General features: G+C 42.9%; 1 protein-coding gene and 1 pseudogene across 2 annotated transcripts in view; both read right to left on the reverse strand.

Moving 5' to 3' along the window:
* LOC116083875 overlaps positions 1 to 2,741 on the reverse strand; it is a 17,548-nt pseudogene extending 14,807 nt beyond the window's left edge.
* The window catches only part of LOC116083958 (zinc finger protein 58-like), a 149,805-nt gene that overhangs the window by 124,858 nt on the left and 18,742 nt on the right, over positions 1 to 6,205 (reverse strand). The window lies entirely within an intron of this gene.

The following is a 6,205-nucleotide window of genomic DNA, read 5'->3' on the forward strand; positions in this document are numbered from 1 at the left end:
GAAAGTAAGACAAAAGTCAAGGCAAGCAGTGCAATAGTGAGAAGTCAACATGAGATGCAAATAGAGGGCAGAATTCCTGACCGGGGGCCAAATAATAATGATCCTCCATTCAAAACCAGCCTATCTACTGACTGCATAACATAGAGATAAAATAGACACCACACAGGGGCTGGCAAGATGGCTCAGCTGGTAAGAGCACTGACTGCTCTTCTGAAGGTCCTGAGTTTGGATCCCAGCAACCACATGGTGGCTGGCAACCACCTATAATGAGACTTCTTCAGGTGTGTCTGAAGATAGCATATTACTCCAGAACAATCGAGGCTGGAGCAAACAGGGCCATCCTGAGTTCAAATCCCAGCAGCCACATGATGACTCACGGCCATCAGTACAGCTACAGTATACACATACACATAAAATAAATAAATAAATCTTAAATATATATATATACATATATATATATAGAGAGAGAGAGAGAGAGAGACACACACACACACACACATATATAACACAAAGCAGCAAATCCTAAGTCTTTGTCCCAGCTCCACATGCAGCATGAAATAATCATTAAAGTTTGCTTTAACTCACCAAGTTCTAAAATGCTGTGACTTAGAGAATAGAAAGAGAACCATGAAAAAAAACACAAGGGAACAAATATGATGTCCTTTTTTGAAAAGGAAGATTATATAATTAGGCTATCATATTCAAAATCAGTATCACATGCTTGGCTGTTTACATTAGAAGTCTAGATGTACTTTTGAATTTTCAATAGTCTACATATAGTTTTTAAGTCTTTTAAAAGCACCAGTATGTGGAGAATATCCAATGAAGAATGGAGGCATGCATGCCGATCCATCTGACTTATTTTTAAATTGATCCTGGAACAGACAGAAAAATGTACTGCAGATTTTAAGAGAATTGGCAGGGCCAGCAGGCATTTTCAACTGAAAATGTCACTGGTATGTTTTCACAGTTGGTAATGACTTTGAAGGACATTATGACAAATACTTTGATAACATAAAATGACAATGTAATAAGAATCTGTGCTCCTCAGGTTGATTCTTTGCATGTGTTTGGCTCCTGTTCCAATCCTTTATACTTTCTCTTCACGGCCTCTGACATAATCACATACATCAGCAGGATCTGCCCATCATCCCCCAGCACATATGCTCTACAGAGTTTTCCACACATGACATGTCTAACACTGCAAGGTTCATGCATGAGATGTAAAGACAAGTAACTCCTTCCCTCATACTAACATTAGGATACAACGAAGGAAGACATGTGATGGTGGCACTTGCCTTCAACCCCAGTACGGGAGGCAGAGGAAGACAGATGTCTTAGTTCCAGGACAGCCTGATCTACAAAGGAGATCTGGCACAGTCAAAACTACTATCCAAAAGGAATGAACATTTGCTACAAATAGGCAGAATAGTCAAACAAGGGAAGAGAGGAGAATTCTTCCTCACATAGTAAGTGTAAACAACTACAACTAATCACCACATTTAACGCCTTCAACAAGAGTATGCTATTGAAAACAAAGTTTAAATCACACGTGGGATGAGGTCAGCACAAGGGACTCACATGTCCTTTGTAAGACACCAAAGTGCTGAGTGTAGGGATTTGCTATGGCGCTCACTGGAAGACATGAAATGAACCATATACAGGATTTCTCTTGTCTATCAAGCATTTTTAAATATTTTCTGGCACAGATTGAGGTAGCTTACAATGGCCTTGAATTTGCTATGAAGCAGGGGTTGACCAGAGGGTCCTGACCCCCTTCCACCTCACAAATGCAGAGATGACAGGGATGGGCCTCAGAGCAGGCTCAAGTTTCTTTTCTATCACAGGTCTGTTTACTCTAAATCACATGAATATGCACATGTCTGTGAGTTCTTCCTCACCCTGCTGACCTGACACAATAGCCTGGACCCCTAAAACAAGACCATGTGAGCTTTTCACTAGCTCCTAGGACCCTGCTCCTAACCAGTCTCTGGTTCAAGGCCTGAACAAGTCACGTTGACATAATCATAGTGTGCCAAGCAGATATCGTGTCTTATTTACAATTACTCAACCCTACCTTATGGACTGAGGACCTATCAAAGGTTTAAGGAAGCCCAGCCCTCAAGGTGAAACCAGGTGGCAGGTTCTGTGTGTTCACTACATGTGTTTCCTCACCCATAGTCGAAGATTTGCTGCGACCTCCGATTCTACCAGATCTTCCTGCTGTGTTCCAGATTTTCCCACTTATAACCTGTTGCGCCTTGGACTTTCTTTCTCTCTAAATTCTTTAAGTGACAGAGAAAATGAACAAAATCAAGACCTTCGCTAGAGGCCAGGTAGAGTACAGGGGAACCAGGAATCCCATTTGCTCTAAAAGTACTGACTGAGGAATCTGACAGCATCCACCTGAGAATGGGGCAGCTAGTGGAGCATGCTTCCCAGCAAAGCTGTTCAATAAGTGCCCAGCACTACCTCAGGGGCAAGTAGTCATCTCACCATCATTAGCTTGCAATCCTGGCCCCTGCACTGTTAACTACTCCCTTGCTACCAGACAGTGCCTATATCCCAGAAGCCCCCGCGGTGTCCTAAGAAACTCAGGAAGCAATCCCAATTGCCCTGTTCCCAGTCCAGAACTGCAACCTCACGTGACCCAGCCAGTTCAGCACAACAAATCCCAGCAGCTTCTTCCTCCCTCCAACCCTGCCCAGGTCCTCTCTGTCCCCATTTTCCCCATTCCCCATCTCCCCTCAGCCCGCTGCTTATAAGAAGCCCCAGGCAGTGCTCTTTCCTGGACCAACCTTCAGGACGGAAACAACAGGAATAAGACTCTCGCACAACTTTGAGGAAGACACACTTGTACAAAAACGGAAGCTAAAGTGGGATTCCCTGGGTAGCTCCTCGCGATGTCACAATAGCATGGACTACATATCCCAGAAGTCTGTGCGAAAGTATTCCTGGAATTAAATGTGTTATTTACCAGGTTCTTAGATTTGTATCCTTATCTCGGTTATCTTCACTATGGTACTTGGCCTACAGTAAAGTACTTGACACTAATGTAGCCTCTGTATTAACACTCAGAACTGCAAATAAATAAATAATACTTGTTCCTCTGTACTGACACTCTGCATGAGACTTACATGGATCAGATTCTGAAAGACCCCCGGAACTAGGGGGGTGAAGGGGTTACCAGGGAAACATAACAAGGAAACAATGGAAAATTCCAAAGGAACCCACCACCTAGCTGAGTCACAAGGAAGTCATCCTGCACACTCATTGTCTAGAGGAATGTGGTTTGGTCAACACTATCTTTTTAATAGCTGACCGCTCCTAGGACTAATTAGATCCTGTTGTTTAGTCAATGCTATCTTCTTAATGACTGACTGCTATCCTGTTCCTTATTCTGGGCAATGTTATCTTCTTAATAGCTGACTGCTATCTTGTTCCTGGAACTGACTGGTCTACCTTCCTGGCTCCTTACAGAGACTTCCTATGCCTTCTTTAAGTAAAGGTTATACATTAATGCATTTCCATTAACATGCTTTTCCCAAATTTCTAAATTCAGTCTTTCAATTCCACCTCTCAAAAAACAGTTTTTGTGTGAATATCGGGATCCATATACTGTGGTAAGTTGGTCAGGGATACAAAGAGCATATAGATCATTTTTAAAAGTTAAAACTTTCAAACCTTAATATATATGTAAGAAATCCTGTTTTAGTGGGAGTTCTACAACAATTTTAATGATCTCCAACTGGTTGCTCAAAAACACAGGTACTTATATACCACCAGGTATGTTTTGTTGTTGTTGTTGCTGTTATTGTTGTAGTTGTTACTTCCCCTGCTCCCATTACACATGGAGGACACAGCTCCTGAGATCACACTGGTATGTGGACTGGCCATTGGCCCATTATTCATTATTATAATTCTCTCTGTAGAGGTCTGATCTGTCTTACTCGATTTCCTATCCCTTCTTTGATCCGCAAGTGTTCCTATGTGACAGTATTTTGAAAGTCAAAGCATCTGCCTTGAACTTACCTAAGTTCCTCAAATTCAGGACAGAGAAATGATTATTTGTATAGATAAAATCAGAAATATCAAATAAATTTATTGGAATTTGACAATCAATGACATGAAAATACACCATAATCTCCAACCTAGAAGCCTCTGAGTTTCACTTACATCTGTTTCTTAAAAGACAATTCATTTCTCAACATGCCCATAGACTTTAATAGTCCCCAGGCAAAGCCGAGAGTCTGCTAATGATGTAATTCAATCCATTGCTTATCTAAAGTGCTTACAGGATTACTCCTTCAACATGCCCTGGACCAGGGGAAGCATGCCTATTGCAAAAGGGAGGAGTAGGCACCTGGCAAGGGAGGATAAGAACAAGTTAGAGAGAAATGTGCTGTGCAAACCCAACTTCTACGTCATCTTATGCATTGGGTCTGTGGTTGCTGAAAGAATCATTTGGATGCCAAAGAACAGTCTCAACCTAAACTTGATCTATGTAGTCTGGAGCACAGATAACCTCTGTCTAGATGTTGCTACCCTCCTAACATGGTGGGGGTTCCAAGTCTACCTTGCTGTCACCTACATGTTTCATGAAGTGTGATCCCACAAACATGTTAGGAGAGACAGTATACACCCTACCAATTGCATGGAGAAGCATTTCTCTTGGCACAGCTGCAAAGCTCCATGCTGACTGACCTACAGGTTGCAACTTAGAGTCTCCACAACTACTACAAAGTGGATATTACTGTCCAGTTCTGCTACCATCTTAGGTTAGTGTTAGTCCCCAGAACAGTTTCCTTTGTCTCTTTGACCCTGGGGAACTTCCCTAGAAGTGCAGTTTTGAGCATGAAGCCAACACAATGGGCTTTCAAAAGAAATCAAAATTTCTAACGAAATTGCCCTTCCATAAGTCAGAGACTTCCATGGATGTGCTCTTGGCACAGATCACATTTAATGTAGGCTCTGGACAAAGTACCAGGAATGCCCATCTCTATAACAAGTACAGGGGAATCTCACAATATCTTAAAACTATAACTTTAAAGTCACCAAGGGATTAGAATGAGAATAGTACCCTACAGTCTCAAGCAATTGATGCTCAGATCCCAGTTGGTGGGAAATATATGTGAAGGATTGGGAGGTGTGAACTTGTCACAAGACAAATGTTACTGGGCTTTGAGGTTACACACTAGCATGCTATGTCCCGATATCTGTATGTGCCTCAAGTGTGGATCAAGGTGTAAGCTGACTGCTCCTGCTCAGGACCATGCCTGTGTGCTTGGTGCCATGCTCCCTACAGAGGAATGACTTCTCAAGCTCTTCAAACAAGCAGGAAATCAAGCTGCTTTATGAGTTGTCTTACCACAATTAATATGATACAATGTTCTGTGATTTTCCAGTGGAGAAGAGAACAGTCGGCTCCCTCATATCAGACTGTAATGACAGACACAGCAAAGATTCCACCCAAGACTCTATCATGAATCAAGAGTTTTCTGGGGTTGCTGACAGGCGTTTGATTGAGGGATTAGAACAGGAGTACAGGTGACTCAAGGCAGCAACATGTGACTGGACTCTGGGTAAGAACTCAGGAAAGTTGAATGCCTGCAGACCACTCTATCTCTTGTAGGAGGCTACAGGGAATAACTGGGCTCTCGCCCTCTATAGTCCTTACTATTTAGATCAGCTTCATCAGTGAGGCTCCTGTGAGCCTTGTAAAGAATTCTGAATCTCCATGCCTATTCACAAGGTTTCTTTTTTAAGGTTAATGAGGCCTGCCTCCAGAATGGAATGTTTCCTTGGTAGAAACTGCTGTTGGTCAAGTAACAAACACATTCATGTGGGAGGGAGCAATGAATGCTTCTATTCAGCACTGCTTGTACTGTCCAAGGCCTAGTCCCAAAGTGTGGAGACACACATGTTTAGAGATTGTACTGGCTAGTTTTGTGTGTCAACTGCACACAGGCTGGAATTATCACAGAGAAGGGAGCTTCAGTTAGGGAAGTGCCTCCATGAGATCCAGCTGTGGGGTATTTTCTCAATTAGTGATCAAGGGGGTAGGGTCCCTTGTGGGTGGTGCCATCCCTGGGCTGGTAGTCTTGGGTTCTGTAAGAGAGCAAGCTGAGCAAGCCAGGGGAAAGCAAACCAGTAAGAAACATCCCTTCATGGCCTCCACATCAGCTCCTGCTTCCTGACCTGCTTG

The sequence above is a fragment of the Mastomys coucha genome, unplaced genomic scaffold (assembly GCF_008632895.1).
Source record: "Mastomys coucha isolate ucsf_1 unplaced genomic scaffold, UCSF_Mcou_1 pScaffold8, whole genome shotgun sequence".
Classification (NCBI taxonomy): Eukaryota; Metazoa; Chordata; class Mammalia; order Rodentia; family Muridae; genus Mastomys; species Mastomys coucha.